A 22,585-nucleotide genomic window follows, 5' to 3' on the forward strand; every position below is an offset into this window, starting at 1 on the left:
GGGCTACATAGGAAAGGAAGGTCAGATTCCTTTGCTTCACCTATTTGAAAATCTATCCAGAAGTCTGTGCCGAAGGAATGTCAGGTCAGATCTGCATTTAAATCGATGGCAATTTTTAGTAAAATTCCCATGTGTCAATTTTGGGGAAGTTTCATGGAGGGTTGCTGGCTGTGAGCTCTATCTTGCACAATTTTGCATTGTTCATCTCTTTTGAATCATGCTCGCACTGTCATGCATTCGCCAGAGGCAGTACTGACCACTGCTGGCATTTCCAGTGACAGAACTCTATCTAAAGCCCAGAGATGATGGGAACTGCAGATGCTGGAGAATCCAAGATAACAAAGTGTGAGGCTGGATGAACACAGCAGGCCAAGCAGCATCTTAGGAGCACAAAAGCTGATGTTTCGGGCCTAGACCCTTCATCAGAGAGGAAGCCCAGCTGTCACTTCATTGCAAATACTATGTCAGATTCATGAATGTATTGCCTCTTTGCAGCATCACTTCTCTGATAAACTGTAATTATAACTGTAGTTATAAGAATGAAGCTACACAGGTGAGGAAGAATTTTGGAAAATATAATTGTTGTGTCAAAGAACAAAGAAAATTACAGCACAGGAACACCCTTCAGCCCTCCAAGCCTGCGCCGATCAAGATCCTCTATCTAACCTGTCAGCTACTTTCTAACGGTCTATGTCCATTTGCTTCCTGCCCATCCATGTATCTATCCAAGTATATCTTAAAAGACGCTAACGTGTCTGCGTCTACCATCTCCACTGGCAATGTGTTTCAGGCACCCACCACCCTCTGTGTAAAGAACTTTCCACGCATATCTCCCTTAAACTTTCCTCCTCTCATTTTGTGAGCTCACTTTGTCCTTTGTGTAATATTTCTGAGTGACTTTTAAATGATTTTGAGTGATATTTTTTGGTGGTCTGCCCCGACCCCACTTTTCCCATAGACCCCATTATTGCTACAGCAAGATTTCCTATCATGTGATGTTGCGCTGGAACACAAGTATTGCGATATAGCAGAACCCCTGGACTTTGTAAGGTTTTTTTTGAGAAGATAAATTGAAGCCCAGGATCAGAGGCCCAGAACAAAAGAATGACATTACGGGTAAACAGTAAGTTCTTTGGTTGGTGATAGTCAAATTAATAGCTATCTCTTTTAGATTACTTTCAGACAGAAGGTCAATAGGAGGAAATATTTACAGGTTAGAAATTAAAAGACCAGTACAAAATTTGAATAATCAAATTAAGAACTAAGGAATTAAAATAGAAATGCTGGGCCAGACAACATGTTGTAACTGCACGATGTGGGAGCTGGTGGACTCCAATGTGGTTCAAGATATTGATTGCTTCAGGAACTCTGGCTGAGAGTAGGTGGGGGAAAGAGTTACCTGGATGTTGTGTTTCAGGAGACAGTCACACTCCTTAGATTAAATTGCACTAATTTGGTCAGTGGTCAGGGACAGGAGGCAGGTAGAGGCATCCAAAAGGTACTGCTGAAGAGCTTCACCCCTTGAGCTTATCTAAAAGATTTGAGATTGTTGTTCCTTTTGTGGATGTGGGCTGTAGCAAACTAACCATAGCTCCCTGGTACAGGGAGCCATTCAAGAAGGGGAGGAAAACAGAAATGTATTCATAATTGGAGACAGTATAATCAAGAGAATAAATACTGATGTTTGTGGACAGCATCAACAGTTCTGGAGGCTGTGTTAACTGCTGCGTACTCAGTTTTGGGATATCTCAACTGGGCTGTCAGGAAACTTGGAGTGGGCGGGGAAAGATCCAGTTGTCATGGTCCATGTGGGTACCAATGATAAAATAGAAAGAGGAAAGTGCTTCAGTTGAGGGAATATGAACAGCTGGGGGCTAAATTAAAAGGCAGAATCAAAAAGGTGATAATCTGGATTACTGTCTGAACTACAAGCAAATTGTCACAGGCTAAATAAGATTACAGGTAAGTGCTGCGGCTCAAAGATTGTTGTGGGACAAACAGCTTTGAATTCATGGGTCATTGGCATCAGAACTGGTGAAGGAGGGAGCTGTTCTGATAGGGTGGACTGCACTGAATCGTGCTGGGACAAGAGTCCTGGCAAATCACATGAACTAGAGCTATGGTTTTCAATTAAATAGTGGAGGTGTGGGTTCAGTTGTATGGAAAATTATGGGAAAATTTAAAGAGGGTGATGGCCCAGTAGAGGCTATTAACATTTCTGGAACAAATAATAGGAGAGAGAGAGTATGGGAAGAGTCAGGAATCTAACTTCAGGTGCAGCAGGTAAGGGGGTAACTAAAAGAACAGGGGCAGTCAACAAAGAGCTGAGGTACTGTACTTAAATGCACACAGTACACAAAACAAGGTCAATGAACCAGCAGATTGAAATTGGCAGGTGTAATGTGGGTATCACAGAAGCATGGCTGAAAGGTGATCAGGGCTGGGAACTAAACAACCAAAGATACATGTCCTATCAAAAAGACAGGCAGATGGGCAGAGGGAGTGAGATTGCCTTGTTTGTAAGAAATTAAATCGATAGCAAGAAGTGATACACAGTCGGAAGGTATGGAATCTGTCTGGGTAGAGTTGATGAACTGCAAAGGAAAAAAGGAAAAGGAAAAACGGAAAAACTCCTGATGGGATAACAAAGTGTGGAGCTGAAGGAACACAGCAGGCCAGGCAGCATCAAAGGAACAGGAAAGCTGATGTTTTGGGTTGGGACCCTTCTTCAGAAAATCCTGATGGAAGTTATTTTTGGGCTTCCTAGCAGCAGTGGAGAAGGAAAGAAATCAGGAAATAGAAAAGGCACATAAGAAAGGCCCTACTACAATAATGATGAGTGATGTCAACACAGACAGACTGGGAAAATCAGATTGGTAATTGATCTCAAGAAAAGGAATTCATAGAATGTCTGAGATTTTTTTTGGAGTTGCTTGTGAACAGCCCACTGGGGAACAGGCAATTCTAGATTTAGTGACGTGTTGTTAGACAGATATGATTAGGGAGCTGAAGGCGAAGGAAACCCTGGGGGACTACAGCCATAATATGATAGAGTTCACCTTGTTGTTTGAGAGAAGCTGGAATCAGTTGTAAAAGTATCACAAATGAGTAAAGACATGAGGGAGGAGCTGTTCAGAGCTGACTGGAAGTAGAATCTGGCAGGAAAGATGGTGGAGCAGCAATGGCAGGAGTTTCTGTGGGTAATGTAGGAGGCACAGCAGAAGTTCATCCAAAGGATGAAGAAACATACTAGGGGGACGCTGACAAGGGAAGTGAAGGACAGCATAAAAGCAAAAGATAAAGTATATGATGTGGTGAAGGTGGGTGGGAAGCTAGAGGATTGGGAAGCCTTTAAAATCGGCAGAGGATAACTGAAAATGCGATAAATGGGAGAAGATGATATATGAGAGTAAGCTAGCCAAAAATATAAAAGAAGATTGCACGAGCTTTTTTTATATATTCAAAAGGTAAGACATAAGCAAGAGTGGACTTTGGACTGCTGGAAAATGAGGCTGCAGAAGTAGTAATGGTGAACAAAGAAATGATGGAGGAACCGTATAGGTATCTTACATCAGTTTTCACAGCGGAAGACACCAGCAGCATTCCAGAACTTTAAAAGAGTCAGGGGGTGGAGGTGAGGATAGTGGCAATCACGAAGGAGAAGGCGTGGGGGGAGGGTGAAAGGTCTGAAGGTGGATAAATCACCCAGACCAGATGGACTACAACCCAGAGTTCTGAAGAAGTTAGCTGAGGAAATTGTAGAGGAATCACTGGAGTCAGAGAGGATCCCAGAGGACCGTAAAATTATTAATGTAACACCCCTGTTTAAGAAGGGAAGGAGGCAGAAGACTGGAAACTGTAGGCTGGTCAGCTTGACATTGGTCGTTAGTAAGATTTTAGAGTCTATTATTGAGAATGAGTACCTGGAAGTACTTAGTAAAATAGGGCACGGTTAGCAAGACTTTATCAAAGGGAGGTCATGCCTGACAAATCTGTTAAAATTCTTTGAGGAGGTAACAATTGAATTAAACAACACTGAGCCAGTGGACATGATCTATTTGGATTTTCAAAAGGCCTTTAACAAGATGCTGTACAGGAGGCCACAAATTCAGATTAGAGTCCATGGTGTTAGGGAAAAGCTACTGGCATGGATAGAGGATTGGCTGAATGGCAGAAAGCAGGAAGTAGGGATAAAGGGTTTCATTTCGGGATGGTAGCCAGTGATAAGTGGTGTTCCACAGGGGTCGCTATTGGGACCACTACTATTCATGTTATACATTAATGAAACAGACAAAAGAACTGAGAGCATTGTTACCAAGTTTGCAGATGACACATAGATAGGTGGAGGGACACAGAAAAACAGGGAGGCTGCAGAAGGATTTGCATAGGCTAGGAGAGTGGGCAAAGTGGCAGACAGAATACAACATGGGTGACTGCGAGGTTATGTGATTTGGTTAGAAAATTAGAAGTGTAAACTATTTTCTAAACAGGTACAGGTTTTGGAAATCTGAAGCTATAAGGGACTTGGGAGTCCTAGATCAAGATTCTCTTAAGGTTAACATGCAGGTTCAGTTAGCAGTTAGGAAGCAAATGCATTGTTAGTATTCATTTCAAGAGGGCTAGAATAAAACAGTAGAGCTGTTCCACTGGAACACTATAAGGTTCTGGTCAGACTGCATTTGGAAGAGTATGAGCAGTTTTAGGTTAAGGAATGATGTGCTGGCTTTGGAGGGGATTTACAAGTATGATCCCAGGGATGAAGGGCTTGTCATATGAGAAGCAGTTGCGAACTGTGGGTCTGTACTTGATAGAATTTAGAAGAATTAGCGGGGGATCTGGTTGAAACCTACAGAATACTGAGAAGCCTGTATAGAGTGGATGTGGAGAAGATGTTTCAACTGGGAGGAGAGGGCGGACACAGCTTCAGAGTGAAGGGACAACCCTTCAGAACTGATGCAAGGAGGAATTTCTTCAGCCAGAGGGTGGAGAATCTGTGGAACTCATCGCTGCAGAAGGTTGTAAAGGCAAAGTCAGAGTGTATTTAAGACAGAGATTCTTGATTGGTAAGGGGTTTAAGAATTTCAGGAGAAGACAGGAGAATGAGGTTGAAAAACATGGCAGAGCAGACTTGATGGGCCAAATAGCCTTATTCTGTTCCTCTATCTTCTGGTCTTATATAATGAACAGATAGCTACTTGGGAAAGTTGATAAGTGGGTGAGATTGGTGACTGAGGTGGGAAAGTGGGTGCGGCTTTTTAAAATTCATTCATGGGGCATAGACTTTGCTGACTGGGCCACCATTGATTTGCTTATGTTGAAGTACTCTTGAGAAGTTGCTGGTGAGCTGTCCCCTTGAAATGCTGCGGTCTTCTGCACACTTCCTATGCACTGCAGAGTGTAGGAACACTCAGAGTGCCGATAGGAAGACAGTTCCAGGATTTTGAGTTAGCACCAGTGAAGGAATGAAGAAGGGTCTAGGCCCGAAACGTCGACTCTCCTACTCCTCTGATGTTGCCTGACCTGCTGGTTTCCTGCAGCTCCGCACTGTATCGATAAGCTGTAATGATATATTTCCAAGTAAGGATGGTGCCTTACTTAGAAGGGAACTTGCAGGTGTTGTTCCCGTGTATCTGCCTTGTCCTTAATGGTAGACATCACAGGTTTGGAAGGCACTGTCGGAGAAGCAGAAGGTTTTGTGGATCAGTGAATGAGGTGGTTAAGAGTACCATGCATGATTGGGTCAGGGATCCAGCCAGGAGGGTTATCTAGATCAGTTTAGCTAGGAGTTTGGTGGCTAGGGGAGTGCCTGGAAAGTTTTGTTGGGGGGGGGGTAGTTAATCAGGTCAGTCGTTTTTGGATGGCTGGGGGCTTAGCTGGGCTAGGGTAGGATAGGAGTGCAGGAGACATTAGGATAGTCATTTACTTAGTTACCCTGGTATTAGATCAACTTTTCAGCAGCCTAACAATTGCTAGATAACTACCCAGATGACTGTCAGAAAGACACAGATATTCGTGGACAGTCCAGTGAAATGGGAATTGCTCAAAAATCAAACTTCATGAGTAATTCTTACATAAGTCGTGCCTGCCACAACGGCCCACTTAGTAGTTAGGAAGGCAAATGCATTGTTAGCATTCATTTCGACAGTATTAGAATGAAACTCTATAAAGTTCTGGTCAGACCGCATTTGGAGCAGTACGAGTAGGTTTGGGCTCCGAATCTAAGGAACGACGTGCTGGCATTGGAGGGGTCGAGAGAAGGTTTACAATTCTCAATTATACGACTGGACGATGTGACATGCATGAACGCACGCATACAGGCAGACAGACGACCCCCACCACACACATATACACACAGAACTCAACAACTGGAAACAGGACAAATCCTCAGAAATTGCACCTCCCAGAAAATGACACCCCAGCTTCTCATATTCAGGAATGAGCCATCGACAAGACTCAGCCTGGAAATCAGAAGGGAAATGCTTCCAATAAACACACTCAATATCCAACACACAGCTCCAGTCTAACAGTTCAGTACAAAGCACTGAGTAAACAGCTCTCTCAGCTGGATCTTCTCACAAGCATAAGGGACATTTCCACCCCTGATTACCCACAGGACAGTCAGACTGCCTGAAGATTGGTGTGGATATTATGGGATACAATTTGAATAAAGGCTACTCCTTCACTCACCATCTCACTTGATTTTTCAGGCCCTACGGGAAGTGAACCAGTTCTAGAAGAGGAAGAGGAGAGGATGGGCAGAATGGGGCTTTGTGATTGATGCCTCTCACAGCCAATCCAAATTTTTAGGGCGCAATATGAGTTTCCGGCAGTTTGGGAAGCTGATAGGCAAAATGAAGGTGATGTTAAGCAGTAGATCGGGTGGAGATTTAAACTTGTCATTGTCTTGCCTGAATAAAACCTCACGTACAGTTTCTTCAGTCGTGCCAGAGGCAGTGGTGAGGTGATAATGTCTGGACCAGTAGTCTGGAGTTAACGTTCTGAGACACGGGCTTTCAATCCCACACATCGGTAGATGGTGAAAGTTCAAGAAAATTTGTAATTTAAAAAAAAGCCTAATTGCAGCCAGGCAGCCAATTTTGTTTGACATAAATTCTTCATTAATGTTTTTTAGGGAAGGAAATCTGCCACCTGACCTGGTCCAGCTGACATGTGGCTCCAGACACACGACAATTGGGTTTCCTCTTAATCACCCTATGAAATGCCTGAATGAGCCACTCAGTTCAAGGGCAACTCAGGATGGGAAGCAACACCCACATATCATGCAGGAATAAAAGCAAAGTTTGTCACAAATTCCTAGTGTTGGTTCAGCATTCTTCCTTGGAGGTTTTCAAACTTGACAACATGAGATGTATAACCTTAACCTCAGAAAGAAATGCCACTCACCAATGGACAAAACAAAATCAGTTGGAAAGAACTGGCAAGCACAAACTGCATAAGGGAGAGAAACGATCTGAGGACCATACAATGAAGCATTGCACCTTCGATCTCCAATCTAAAATGAGATGGGAGCTAAAACGAGGGCAGGAGTTTCAGCATTAATAAGGGAGTGAAGGGTGTAGTGGGGTGAAAGAGGTGGGTACGGGAGTGCAAAGGAGGGGAGACAGAGTTGAGTGCTTTAAAAAATTGGCCTGGGTTCTTGTCACTGGATTTCCTGGTGCGCACTTCCAATTTCAGCACAACACATATAATGATGAAATAGATTAATTTGCACGTTGACTGTGGTTGGAATTTCAATGTATTTCTGTTCTTGACAGGCTGTGAGAGACGTTGATTGGAGAGCCGAGTAATTCTGCCCACTTTCTGCCCCTCTGTTTCTAGAGCTGCTTCACAATTTGTAGCAAGTGAAAACCAAATAAGGAGATGCTGAATGAAGGAGTAGCTTTAATACAAGTTGTAATTCAAAATATCCACAGTGATGTTCAGTATCCAAGTGTGGTAGAGCCGTTTCATTACAAAAACTACTTTTTTTGTTATTCATTAACAGGTTGTAGAAATTATTGGCTAGGAGAGCATTTATTGCCCATCCCTAACTTCTCTAACTGAATGTGGAGGTGCCGGTGTTGAACTGGTGTGGACAAGGTCAAAAATCACACAACACCAGGTTATAGTCCAACAGGTTTAATTGAAGACACAAACTTTCAGAATCACACTCCTTCTTCAGGTGTCAGTGAAAGTGGTGCCATCAGACACAGAATTTATTAACAAAAAATCAAAGGTCATGGAACTGATGTGAAAGTGTTGAACAAACATAAAATGGCTGTTAAATCTTTAATCAGTTAGAAGCGATTAATATGCAAATTCCAGAATTTCTTTCAAGTCACTGCCCCTCTGGAGGTTGTTGCTCCGGGCTTGACATGAATGCTCAAGCCATCAGCGAATGTGTAAATGCCAAATTCTTCTGCTGCTCTCACGAGGTAGCTCAAAACATCACCCAAGCACAATGTGATGCCATCTATGCTCTCAAGATCATTTGCAACATTGTCATCAAACCAGCAGACAAGGAGGAGTCATCGTCATACAGAATGGAATGGCCTACTGCAAGGAAGCATATAGACAACTGAACAACCAAGAACACGACAGACGACTACCTGCCGATCCAACCAAAGAACTCAACAGACTGATCAAGACTTTTGATCCAGTCCTTCAGAGTATCTTACGCGCTCTCATCCCATGTACTTCTTGCTTAGGGGACTTCTACTGCCTTCTGAGGATACACAAAGCCAACGCACTTGGAAGTCCTATCATATCAGGCAAGAACCTCTCTGGCTATGTTGAGGGAACCCCCAGGTTTTGTTGCAACACCACAGATTTCTGACACAAACTCAGCAACCACTAGCCAATTGAACGAGGAACATTCTTTGACACAATGGACATTTCAGTACTCTACACCAGCATACCCCAAAACAATGGCATCGCTGCAACAGCCTCAGTATTCAGTATCAACAATTATCAGTTTCTCGACACCATCCTCAACTTATCTGCTTCATACTTGACCACAATGTCTTCACGTTCGACAGTCAGTTCTTCATTCAGACACACAAAACAGCCATGAAATCCAGATTTGCACCTCAATATGCCAATATTTTTATGCACAAGTTTGAACAAGACTTTGTTGCTGCCCAGGATCTCTGACCAATGCTATACACCAGGCACATTGACAACATTTTCTTCCTTTGGACTAACGGCAAGGAATGACTGAAACAATTACTTAATGATATCAACAAGTTTCATCCCACCATCAGACTTACCATGGACTACTCTTTAGAATCAGGAATGTTCTTAGACATACGCATCTCTATCAATGACGAACACCACAGTACCTCATTCTATCCCAAAACTATGGATAACCTCGTGATGCTGCACCTGTCTAGCTTCTACCCTAACATATTAGAAAAGCCATCCCCTGCAGACAAGCCCTACGCATACACAGAATCTGTTCAGATGAAGAGGAGGAATGAAACAGAGACCTGAAGGATGCCATCACATGAATGAGATATGATGCCCAACTCATTGATCACTAGTTCTGACAGTGAAGAACCATAATGACCACCTCAGAAAACAGACATCAGATATGACTGATTGGGTACCCCTCATTGTCCAGTACTTCCCGGGAGTGGAGAAACTACACCATGTTCTTCACAGCCTTCAACACATCATCGATGACGATGAGCACCTCACCAAGATCTTTTCTACAGCTGCAGTTCTTGCCTTCAAACAATTGCTAAGCCTTAAACAGACCATTGTTCACAGCAAACAACCCAGCCTTCAGGACAACATCGACCACAACACCATACAACCCAGTCATGGCAACATCTGCAAGACATGTCAGATTTTTGACATGGATACTACTATCACACGGGGGAACACCGCCCACCATGTGCATGGCAGATACCCATATGACTCAATGTTGTCTACTTCGTGTTGCAGGCAAGGATGCCATGAGGCACATGGCGTATCAGTGAAACCATGCAGATGCTACTAAAATAGATGAATGGACACTGTGTAACAATTGTCTGACAGAAATGTTCCCTCCCACTGGGGAAACACTTCCGGGGTCAAGGAGATGTGGCATCGGATCTTCAGGTAAATGTCCTCCAAGGCAGACTTCAGGATACTTAACAATGCTGCGTCACCGAGTAGAAGCTGATAGCCCATGAGGATGGCTTCAATTGGGATACTGGGTTCATGTCATACCACAGGTGACCCCACCACGCTATAGATTCTCACACATACACACACTCTCTCACACAAATGCACTCACACAGACCCTCTCCCTCTCACACACACACTCTCTCTCTCTCTCCCACACTCACACACACACACACACACACACACACACACACACACGCTGTCTCTCCCCCACCGCCGCCACACACATATAAATTTATGGGGTGAATTTTCACTTGCAGATTTGTAATTATAGATACATTCTATTTTGTTCAAAAAACACACAATTTGTACACAACGTGGCATTTTAGAAATTCCTACTTTGGAAATAAAATCAATCTGACTCCAAATTAATAAACAGCCAGATTCTAAACAAGGCCTCACACCCAAAATGCATTGTCTGACCTGGGGTGTCACCTCTGGCGTACTGAAGGAAGTGATAAAACCTTTAGTTATCTCAGGGCAGTGACTTTAAAGAAGTTCTAGAATTTTCTTATCAATCCTTTCTAACTGATTACTGATTTAGTAGCCATCTTAGGTTTACTCAACTCATTTGCATTAGTTCTATGACGCTTTGAGCTTCTGCTTATAAATTCTGTATCTGATGGCACGTCTCTCACTAACAACTGAAGAAGGAGCGAGACTGAAGGCTTGTGTCTTCAAATAAACCTGTTGGACCTGTTGGTGTTGTGCGATTTTTGACCTTGTCCCTAAGTTTAAAGTATCTTCTTGTCTTGCTGCAATAGATTTCTAAGATTTTGACCCTTGTGAATTATGTGCTGCAAGAATTCCTTGCCCCCGTTCTTGACTTTTAAAAGCAGCATTTATATCGCTGGTCCAATTCAGTTTCTGGTCAATGGTCAACTCAGAGATGTTAATAATAACAGATTCAATGATGGTAATGCCATTGAATGTCAAGGGGTAGATTCTCTCTCATTTGATGGACATTGACTGGCACTTGCATGATGCATGTTACTTGCTACTTGTCTGCCCAAGCATAGATGTTGTTCAAGTTTTGCAATGTAAGGACACAGACTACTTCAGTTTTGAAGGAGTTGCAAACGCTGCCAAATGTTACGTAACTGTCTGCGAACACCCCCACTCTTGATCTTATGATAGATGGAAAGTCATTGATGAAGCAGCTGAAAATGGTTAGGCACAGCATATTACCCTGAGGAACTCCTGTAGTGATGCCTTGTGGCTGCGATGAATGACTTTCAATAATCAGAACCACTGTCCTTTGTGCTTGGAAATGATTCTAACTTTTCTCCTGATTCCCATTGATTCTAGTTTTGCTAGGATTCCTTATTGCCACACTCAATCAAATTCAGCCTTGTCATCATTTCATTTCTTGAATTCAGATGTTTTGCTTATGTTTGGACAAAGATTGTAATGAGTTCAGGAACTGAGTGGCCCTTCCTGAACCCAAATTGGGTGTCAATGAGCAGGTTATTGTTGAATAAGTGCCGCTTGGTTATACTGTTAATGTTTCCTTCTATCACTTTGCCTGGAGTATATGTCCTGTATGCACTGGATAGAAGGGTTCAGGTGAGTGATTGACATATAAACCCTAAGACCCTAGAAAAGAAATGGCATGTCAACTAGTTCTCAGAGGCACTTCTCCCTCTTTGGGTGACTGTTTGTCAGGCAGCTACCTCCTTTAGCTGGAAGGTAGACCAGGAAAAATAGAGAATGTCCCACGGAAAAGACCCCATCAATCCACCCAAAGAGCAGAGTGCTGCTTTTGCAAGGTATTGAGATCATTACATTCTGTGCCAACCATCTGTTCATTCTTAAGCATCAATGAATCACTCTCAATTGTCTAATTAGCAATTCTATCAATCTAAGCCATTGTATTTTAGTAGACAATTTTAAAATTACTTATAACTACTAACTACGTATGTTTTGCGACTGTGGCCTGAATCCTTGATCTTACACTTTTTGTTTCTTTGCTCTGATGTGCTGTGCTCCGGTCATTAGGGATGGGATATTTGTGGAGTTTTCTTCTATTAATTACTTAATTTTTTGCAACCATTCATGATTTGACAGGACTCCAGATCTTAGATCCGATCCGTTGGTTGTGGGATGCTTAGCCTAGGTGATGCTTCTGCTGTTTGACAACCAGGTAGTCCTGTGTTATAACTCCAACATGTTGGCATTTTTAGGTTTGCTTGGTGCTGCGCTTCCTGCACTCTTCTTTGAACCAGAGTTGATTCCCTGACTTGATGGTGATGGTTGAATGGGAATATATTAGACCATTAGGTTAAAAAATTGTGGTTGAATGTAATTCTGCTAAATTTATTGCTACTAATCATTTTCCTAATTTTCTGCCCCAAGAAACTGTCACGTAAACATGCTACAATCTTATCTGCTAAACCACCCTTGCCAATTTGATTTTACCAGTTTGTATGAGGGCTAAAGTACCTTACAATCCTTACGTCACCTTTGATACAAGCTCCAGTAATTTATTGTTTAATGGTATAACTACTCTAAAGAGGCCTATAAATTGCACCCACCAAGTGCTTTCTGATTCTTGATAATCCTAATATCCTTTGTAATACCATAAATTTGCATCTCTGTATAACATATTTAAAATGCTTCGCCATTCAGATAAGAACTTTTAATTTCATTTTGTTGACTTCAGTTTCCTGCAATGAGTTTTTTGCTGATGTACAGTTTTTGCCAATAGAGCAGTTTTTGGTAAACTTTCTGTCTCTTGCTTCATTGCTGCTGTGTGACGCTGCTATTTCATTTACAATGCTCTGAACCCAAGGACTAACCTGGCCTCCACGCTCCCTCTCCAGCTCTCTAACTCCCATGGCTGTCTCTCGATTCCACTGTTCCTGGAAAGCAACTCCTGCTTTATGCAGCAATGGGAAGCTTTGCAAAAAATAGAAGAAGGAGCTCTTCTTTCTCAATGTTCAGTAAATAAACAAATACACCTGGGAGTGTCTTACATGACCATCTTGCTGGCCAACAAGTGGAGAAATTTCATTACATCTCCATTGATGAATATGTTATCTATTGAACGCATAGCCCATCTCTGTCTAGTTTTTTTAAAAGTTGCTATTTAACTCTTTGTGGTGTTCTGAGTCTGGCTAGTTCTGTGTGCTTTGGTTGCAGCCAACTGCCCAGACCTCAGTACAGCATAAGTAAGGCAAAGCCCCAGCCCCAAGTGACCAGAGGACTTGGAAACGCATTTTAAGGGCAATAAAAATACATAATGCTATTGTAATTGTCCAATTGTAAGTGTAATGTTTGTATTTATTTTAGAACTTAACATCATTGTTACTTGGCAATTCTGAGTGTAATTAGTCTTTCTTTTTTATTTTATTAAATTGTTATTTAACAATTCCTGGTGAATGAGGCTGGTTGAGTGAAGCAAAAGGCAGGATGGCAGATGGATCGGTGACAGACAGTAGGTGACCAGGTGGGTAGGATGGTAGACAAGTGGGTGAGGGTAAGTGGTAGGTTGCGGGAGAAGGCTGGGGCCTTTTAGGACAGACCCTGTTGTGATCAGAGTGGAGTGGATGTAATGGGCCCAGGTGGGCAGTTGTGAGCCTGCTTGTGGATAGGATTGGGAGTGCCCATTGTAGAATTGGGTCGGTGGAGTTTGGATTGGATTGGATTGGGGGAGTCAGCAGCTCAGATTGTTAGGGTGTGAGGTGTAAGAAGTTGATTCAGGTTGTGGTGGGGATCCAGGGCCAGGCCATTTCCAGGGTGTTCTGGGTGTTGGGCCACGTTAGAGGTTAGAGTTAGGTCGGGTCAGGTCTGGTCACGTCTTGGGGTAGAGTAGATGGAGGAGGAAATCAGATCAGAGAGGGGCTAGGTCTGGGCAAGGGTCTGTTTCTGTGCAGGTTTGGGGGGTTGCGATTTGGGTAGAAATTTGGGGTTCAGTTTATTAGTTATCACAGAGTTAGAGCAAGTTATTTAAGATTTTCTGGGTAACTATTTGACTAAATAAATTGTAACTCCTCAAATTTTTGAGTTTGACTGAGCATTGGGAACTTTTTTGGAGAGTTTTAGATATCAGGCCTTCCCAACAATTCCTACAAGTCAACTGTGCTGTCTATCTATACTTCAGCAATGATGTTCTTCCAATCAAAATATATGAACCATACTCTACAGGCAAAACTGATCTTTGCCAACATAATTCAACCTGATTGTTAACCTTTTTACATGCTACCCAACTGTCTTTTCCATTGCCCTTGTGCTACCTGGGGGAGGTGAGGGTCTGTGTGGAAGAAAGAAAGTGGCAGTGCTGTCTGCCTCACTTTGCTATCCAGTGTCTGCTGGAAATAGAGGGTACATGACAATCAAGTGAGGATAAAGAAAGGACTCTTCCACACTGGGGAATAGCAGACTAGGACTCACTGTGGAATAGTCTTGGACTGAGGAGTCAGCCCCTTCAGCAAATGTGGAGAGGGGTGGTTGGCGGAAATAATATTTCCTTTTCCTGTTTTACAGGATTGTATTGCACTGCACCAAAGTACATAGAGAGGATAGACACCTGTAACTTAAGGATAGCTTCATGGCAAAGCAATCATTTAACTCAGACCAAACCTTCACACAGTCATCTGAGCTCATGCGACATAAGTGTGTGCACCCAGAGAAGAAACCGTTCAATTGTGAGATGTACAATAGAGGAAAATGCATTTACATGCAAGCTGTGCAGCTAATTATTTCACAATCATCAACCCTACATGTAAATGTGCATATTCACATAGGAGAGATGCTGTTTTTCACATGTGAGATGTGTGACAAAGTCTTCACACAATTCTTGACCCTCCTGCAACATAAACGATCCATACCAGAGAGAAACTCTTTAAGTGTCAGGTTTGTGATAACAGTTTTGTGACATCATCAAATCTCTTGATGCATCAGAGAAATCACACAGGGGAGAAACCCTTCGGCTGTAAGATGGCTTTGCCCCCAATCTTCTGAAACACCAGATCATCTACATAGAAGGGAAGTGCTTTCACACAGTCGTTGAAGCTTATGCAACGTCACTACGTTCCTACCACGGAGAAACCATTCCCATGTGAGAGATGTAGCAAATCCGTCTCAAAATCATCAAACCTTCTGCTCCACAGAAGAGTAGTCCTTCAGATGTATACTTTTCAAAAAAAGATTTCTTGATCTCTTGGACTCACTCAGGATTCATATGGAACAGCTGCTGTGATGGTTGTGAAAAAAGTACTACTGCCCACTCACCTGCAAAAGCAGACTCACACTGGCTTGAACCTATTTGGTTGTGTGGTGTGTGATAAGGCTTCACAAGTCCATGTGTTTCCTTGTCCATCAACACACTCACACAACAGTAAAAATATTTGGTGTTCTGATGAAAAAAGTTTTCCCACAGTTATCAGACCTTCCTGGAACATCAGTGAAGCCACACAGTGGACAAACCTTCCAGTGTAATGTGTACAAATATTGTTTCTCCTTCTTCCTCACCATACGCTGACATCACCACATGGTTTTGGAGACAGGTCTCCCGCTTCCATTGCACTGAGAGTTGTCTGCTCTTTTTACCTCAGTTGCGCAAATAGTGGGGGCTCTCATTCCAAAGCAGTGTGTCTCAGCAGCGTCTGTCTCAAATGCCCCCCACCATCAGTTCAATTGTTTGAAAAAGGTCATTTTAACCTGTGGTCAATTGCCAAACAAAGCAGTCAGAATGCACAGAATAGTTTGCATGTGTACAAATACTACAATGCCACTGGGGGAATTCCTCAGCCACAGAAAGTTGGTGATTTCAGACTCTCGGGATTTTCCCTGCCGTGGATCAAGAAGGAAATTTCGCAATATTTCTGTGGTGCGATTTTTATCCTTTCTTGAAGATAGTTACGATGTTCACATTTCTGAAGTTGGGTTGAGGAGAGGGAGTGTTTAATTTGTTTTCCTTCCAAATGCCTCTAAGTCTTTTTGATCTTTACATCCTTTGCTTGCTGTGATCTGCCTGTACTGCTCGTAAACAAAGCTTTTCACTCTATTTTGGTACACATGACAATAAACCAATCAATGACTTAGGGCATGAGGTATGGATGCAATAAAAGTTCACCAGCTGTGAAAACATCCGCTGAATAGCATTGGGGCTGCAGACCTTACTGTCCCTGTTTGTTGCAACTGTGTTTGGCTGTTATAGATAGGCACTGCAGATTGGGAGACATTGAGAGAGAAGATGACCTAGAGAATGGACGCTCATCAATAGTGACTCTCCCATGGATTCTACCATCAGACACTGAACTGAATTGAATTGGATGATTTATTCTCACTTGAAGTAAACAAATAAATACAGCAAAGTCCATAATATGTTGCCATACTCCAGCAACATTTTGAATTAAGGAAGATTTTAAGATAAACCTAAAATATAACTAATGGCAGAGTTCTTCCTCCCTTCTTGTTGCTCTGCTCAGCAACAGTCTCACAGCAATGCGTCTGCATCATAGTCCATTCAGGTATCCTGCTCTGGGGCCACCACTAGCCCCACCAGGAGCACCACACTGGGCCTACAACACGACCACCGATGCAACCGCTGCTCCCACTGATCTGCCAGGAGTATCAATTTGCATTGATGCAGCTGACTGATGGCAACCAGAGCTGCAACCTTTGCTGACTGCAGAGGCTGCCCTGTCATCAACTTTGTCTCAAGAACTGGTGCCACTGCCACCGCTTTGACTCCTGCGCTGGGCCCACCAATGTCAAAGCTCTGGTGACATCTCTTGCATCTGGGCCCACACATGCTGCAGTTGCAAGCTCTCTGAGGGCTCAATCTCCTCCGTGCTGGACTTGCTGACCCCGAAGAGCCGACATCTGCAAATGCTTAGGAAGCCTGGCCTGCTCTCTCCCTGCTGAAAATGTCGAAAACGTTTCCAATGAGAAAAAAATGGGAGCAAAAGCAAAAGTAAAAGCAAGAAAAAAAAACAAGAAAGCAGACATTAGTGGACGAGTCCCAGGCCAGGAGCTCACATGCAGCTATCACACTGCCATCTTGGACTTACTGAGAGATAGTCTGGAGGGTATCAGCTGCCCCTGGGGTCTCATGGTTGAGGAGCTGTTCAAAATGTTCTTTATAGCATTAATGGATAGAATTGTCATCCTGAAGAACAGTAATATTATCTTGTAAACAAAGGGGATTTCGTTCATTCGGCTTTGATAGAGATGGCCCTGGTGACTTTTACATGTAATAATGATCAATCAGATTTTCTATTCTCATCTTATGCCCTTTGTTGTCTGGATTCTTTAGACACAGCCTTAAACTGTTGAAATAGTGCCTCCTTTAGTTGTGACCTTGGGTTATTCTTGAGCTCTATTCACTGCAACTAACTTTGATTATGTCATTTCTGAGCATGCTTTCAATCTGTTTTTGAACCTATGCCAACTTTGGAGGGCTCCGACTATAAGGATTCTGCTTCATTAGGACAGCATTTCGTCATGCGTAGTCAGTTTAGTTCTTCCAAGTTTATTTCCACATATCTTTCTGTGTGGTTGTAATAACTCTTTCATTTGTTTTGATTTTCCTCAAAGTTCATCAATAATTTGTTGCAATTTTAGAGAACTTCTCCATTGTCCAATTTAAGGAAAGGAATGTCAAAATCAGAATGATCTGAATTTGGTTCTTCACTTTGAGTTGTAACAAGTGACACATTCTTCTTTTGCTTTCTTTCCCTATCCAAGTACCATTTGATCATATTCACATGACACACACTGTTAGCATTCCTTTTATCTAGCATTCTGATTAAATCTGGCACTCATCGCAGATGACCTTGAATGTTGGACCATGACATCCTCCTCATCCTCTGACTTGTCCTGAGAGTGCACAATCCTCTTGAGGACCGTAAGCTCTGGTTCCTCAGCTGAAGTCCTCATCCTCCAGGATAGAGTGTCCATTCTCTAGGTCATCTTCTCTCTCAATGTCTCCCGATCTGCAGTGCCTGTCTATAACAGCCAAACACATTCACTTTCAGCAGCAGATTCTGCTGCTGCTATATGTGGCTATGGCCCCACCCTTGTGGCCCATGTGTACATAAGTTGCAAATCACTTGCCAGGTTTTTCTTATGCAGCTACTAAAAACAGGGGTGGACGCAGTCAATTGCACCTTTAATGAGTTCAGTTGCCTGGGAATGGTCTCTTTCATAGTGATGGCCTGCAGTAGGCTGAGGGGTGCGGGGGGTGGGCGGTGGGGTTGGGGGGGGGGAGGGGGGTGGGCGGTGGGGTTGGGGGGGGGCGGGTGGCTGGTGGCAGTGGTGGTGATTGTTCCAAAACCCCCACCCTGTCATCCTCCACATTATTGGAGACTAGTGGAGTGACAAATTGCATACCTAACATTAAGACATCACATTTCATGCAAGCTTAGGGGCAGCGCATCTGATTTACAACAGCTGTTTGTCTCAGCAATGCTCAGCCCATCACACTCTCTAGAATGTATTTAAGCAATAACAATATCTTGCAGTTGTATAGTGCCTTTTAGGAAATAGGTACTTCAGAGGAATAATTAACAAATGCAATTTAAGACCAAATCATTTAAGCAGCTACTAGGTGATGACCAGGAAACCATTGTCAATTAATGTGTCTGAGCAATTAACAATGGGCAATAAATGCTGGCCTACCCGGTAATACCCTCATCCCCTGAATAAATTTTCAAAAATGGTCAGATGACTGCAAGCTCAGTCAAAGAAGTGGTTTTGGGTACCTTAACGGAAGACAGAAAGAGATAGAGATGTTCAGGGAGGGCATTCCATACTTTTGGGTCCAACGAGTTGGGGAGACATACATTATTGGTGTCAGGATTAAAACTGAGGCAATTTGAAGAAGCCAGATTGGAAGAGTGCAGAGTTCCTGAAGGGTTGTGGGCTTGAGGATATGACAGAGATAGGAAGAATTGAAATCACGGAGGGCTTTTAAAATATGTATGAGAATTTGCAAAAATTATTTAACTGGGAACTATCACGGGCCAGTGACCGAAGTGGAGTGGGGGAAATGAGATGTTCACTAATGAAGTGATATTTGTCACTAAGCATGAGTTTGAAAACATATTAAACACATAATACTCAAACAGCATTATGAAATATTCCTTGGTAAAGGGAGACACCCTTCCTCCAGTCACTTCCTCTCTGCAGAAATTTATCCAAGAATTTAATTGTTATTAAAGATTACATAAAGCTGGATTAAATTTTTTATTGTTAAGCGATTATTTGCTGATTAAATTTTGTACAGTTTTAAAACCAATTGCTTGATAAAGTACAGTTAACTAATAGAAGATGGAAACATTTATTCAAACTTTACAGAAATCAAATTATCTTCAAACACTTTTGAATAGAATTCAAGCCTTTGATTACCATGAAATTTACATTCCATGCCAGAGCAATAGTACTTTCAGAACAAAATGTTAAACAGTTTCTTTATATTACAACTGTAAAATTCAACAAAAGGATATAATTGCCAGGAATTACATAATGTCCAATAATTGAGCACATTTATAATCTGCTATTTGGTTAATACCACACACAAATGCCAAGCTGTGACCATCACGAACAAGGCACAATCTAACCACTGCCCCTTGACATTCAATGGTGTTACCATCACTGAATCCCCCACTATCAATATCCTCAGGGTTACCATTGACCTGAAACTCAACTGGATTCACCACATTAACAGAGTGACTACAACAGCAGGTCAAAAACTAGGAATACTGCGGTGAATAACTTACCTCTTGACTCTTCAAAGTCTGTTCACTATCTATAAGGCACAAGTCAGGACTGTGATGGGATACTCCCCACTTGCCTGGATGAGTGTAGCCCCAACAACACCAAGAAGCTTGACACCAGCATGGACAAAGCAATACACTTGATTGGCACATCCACAAGCATCCACTCCCTCCACCACCAATGCTCACTAGTAGCAGTGTGTACTATCTGCAAGATGCACTGCAGAAATTCACCAAAGATCCTCAGACAGCACCTTCCAAACCCGCAACCAGAAGAACAAGTGAAACAGATATATGGGAACACCACCACCTTCAAGTTCCCCTCCAAGCCACTCAGAATCCTGACTTTGAAATGTATTGCCTTTCCTTCACTGTTACTGGGTCAAAATGCTGGAATTCCCTCCCTATAATAGTATCGTGGGTCAACCCACAGCAGGTGGACTGCAGTGGTTCAAGAAGGCAGTTCATCACAAAATTTCTACCCCACTGACCTGATTTTGTAAGTATCGTATTTATATGTCTGACCCTGAGGTAACCCTCAGAACATTGATCGTGGGGGATTCAGAATGGGAAGGCCACTGAATAACAAGAGATGATAGTTGGATTCTCTTCTGGAGATCGTCATCGTCTAGCACTTGTGTCAGCTGAATGTTACTTGCTGCTTAACAGCAGATGTTGGGATCATGTCCAGGTCTTGCTGCATTCAGTGTATGAAAAGTCTTGAATTTTGTTGAATATTGTGCAATCATCAGCAAATATCCCTACCTCTGACCTTATATTTGATGCAAGATCATAGCTGGAGATGTTTGGGCCAAGTACAATAACCTGAGGAACGCATACAGTGATGTCGTCTGGATATGCTGAGTGAACGTTAACAATTATAATTATCATTTATTGCACTAGATATGTCTCCAATCAGTGAGGAGTTTTCCCTGATTCCTGTTGACTAGTTTTACTAGGGATCATTGAGGTTACACTTGGTCAGGTAAAACATTGAAATCATTGGCAGTCATCCTTACTTTTCCTCTTGAATTTTCTTTTGTCCATTTAGTACTAAGGCTGTAATGATCTTAGGGGGTGAGTGGGCCTAGTGCAACCCAAACTGAGCATCAGTGATCAGGTTATTGTGGAGTAAGTTCCACTTGATGGCGCTGTCAATGACACATTTTATAGATTTGCTAATGATTGAGAGTAGACTGATAGGGTGGTAACAGGACAGACTGGATTTTTTTGTACAGGATATACCTGGACAATTTTCTGTATTCTTGGGTAGACACCAATGTTGTAGCTGTACTGGATCAGTTTGGCTAGGTGCATGGCTAGTTCTGGAGCATAAGTCTTTGTTACCGTTGCTGCAATATTGTTTGGGGCATATAACCTTGATGATATCTAGTGCAACATCTGTTAGTTTGTATCATGTAGAGTGAATTGAATTGGTTGAAGACAGATATCTGAAATGGGGGACCTAACGAAGAGGCTGGGATCATCCATTTGTCATGAAATAAAAACAGGATATTTTTAATGATGAGATTCTTCAAATGATTGTACAGCTATAGAATTAGAAGAAACAGAATGTGAAATTGGAATGTCACCACTGGAATTAGACAAAACATTGTTAAAAGTGAAAAGGCTTGAAATTGCAGAAATGAAAAAGGGTTTAATGAGAAGAGGGGTGAGAGAAAAAGAGGAAAATAGTTTTCAGAACATATGAAATGGCATTCAAAGATCTGTACTCCTAGGAGATAGGAGATAAGAGAACATGCGAGAACTATCCTATAGCTCATAACAAAACAAAATGAGAAGAGATGGAAAAGGTACTAGTTCTACAGAACAGGCAGAGTGGCATCACATTAACAAAGAAGAAAGGCCTGAATTGAGAAGTGATGTAAAAAGTCAATATGCATTCATTGTAATAAAATTGGATGTACGAAAGCTGAGAGCTGCAAGTTCAAAGGGAGATTGATTGCAGGAGTTAGAATATCCAAGGAACCTTCAGACAAGGTGGCCTTAGGAAAAGAAATAGGTTTTAAAAGTGTAGCTGCGGTCCAGTGGGAACATGCAAGGGTTTCTCGTAAAACGTTCCTGCTTTTCAGACCTGCTCCTCCTGTTGTCTGACATGCTGTGCTTTTCCAGCTTCACATCTATGGACTGAAAGATGGCTCAGGACAGTCATAAAAATTATTTTTTGGACATTGGCAAGGTGAGTAAGTTCATTTTATCTCGAAAGGTGTTTCAAATCAAGTAGCTAAACTAGTATAGACACTGAGAGATGCTGGAGCAAGTCAGTTATTGATGCTGGCTGAAGATAGTATTTGTCTAATCCAGTTAGGTTAATAAAGGAGAAATATTAATTGGAGGAATGCATGGATGTTACAAACTGGTCTAATTATACAGTATAGAATTAACGAGTGGCTTGGTAAGTGGTAAAGTTGTGTGAAACAAATTCCAATAGAAGGTATTGGTTTATATTAACAATTGATGTGGCAGGTTCAAGAATATTGGCTTCACCAAGAATTATAGAATCTGTACAGTGTGGAAAGGCCCTTCCACACAACAAGTACACACCGACTCTTGGCGCATCCCACCCAGACCCATTCCCCCTTTTAACCCACACATCCCTGAACGCTATGGGCAATTTAGCATGGTCAATCCACCTAAGCTGCACATCTTTGAAGTGTGGGAGGAAACCGGAG

At 42.4% G+C, this 22,585-nt stretch overlaps 1 protein-coding gene across 1 annotated transcript in view; it reads right to left on the reverse strand.

Annotated features, from left to right (window-relative positions):
• The window catches only part of LOC125446358 (zinc finger protein 271-like), a 62,837-nt gene extending 57,327 nt beyond the window's left edge, over positions 1-5,510 (reverse strand). The window contains exon 1 of the mRNA XM_059639646.1: positions 1,400-5,510. The gene's annotated coding sequence lies outside the window, so the exon portion shown is untranslated. The remainder of the gene's footprint in view (positions 1-1,399) is intronic.
• Between the last annotated feature and the right edge of the window lie 17,075 nt (positions 5,511-22,585).

This window comes from Stegostoma tigrinum, chromosome 34, assembly GCF_030684315.1.
Source record: "Stegostoma tigrinum isolate sSteTig4 chromosome 34, sSteTig4.hap1, whole genome shotgun sequence".
Taxonomy (NCBI): domain Eukaryota; kingdom Metazoa; phylum Chordata; class Chondrichthyes; order Orectolobiformes; family Stegostomatidae; genus Stegostoma; species Stegostoma tigrinum.